This window comes from Microplitis demolitor, chromosome 10 (assembly GCF_026212275.2).
Source record: "Microplitis demolitor isolate Queensland-Clemson2020A chromosome 10, iyMicDemo2.1a, whole genome shotgun sequence".
NCBI classification, from domain to species: Eukaryota; Metazoa; Arthropoda; class Insecta; order Hymenoptera; family Braconidae; genus Microplitis; species Microplitis demolitor.
The window spans coordinates 16,915,448-16,915,991 of NC_068554.1; positions in this window are offsets into that span (position 1 = coordinate 16,915,448).

Here is a 544-nt window from a genome sequence, read left to right on the forward strand (position 1 = left end):
TAAAATTTTTTATTAAAACAATAAAACTATATTAAATAGTAATAATAATAAAATTACAATGTTTATACATTTAAATAAATAGAAATCATAATATTAAATATACTTGAAATAAAATTTTAAAGAAAAATAATTTATTAAATTTATTTATTTATAATTTTTATAAAATAAATGATAAAATCAGTTTTTTTTATATAAGCGATAATATTTTTTATTATTATTATTATAATATATTAAACTGTTTTTAAACTATTGTATTTTTAATTAAAAAAATAATAAACTAAATAATTTTATCGAAACAATTAAATTATATTAAAAAAAAAAAAAATTAATAATAATACTATATGTATTAAAATAAATAATTTTATATTGAAAAAATTGTGCAAGTGGCAACAGGTAATTTAGATACAGAGAGCTACCGTTGTATCCGCTGCCGTTGACGTTGCTAGCAGTAAGCGCGTAACTGTAACTTTTTTAGTCGCCGGCTCGTATTAGTATGAAAGAGGTAGTCAGTTGAAGCGGTTCGAGTAAGAACTGACGAATACTG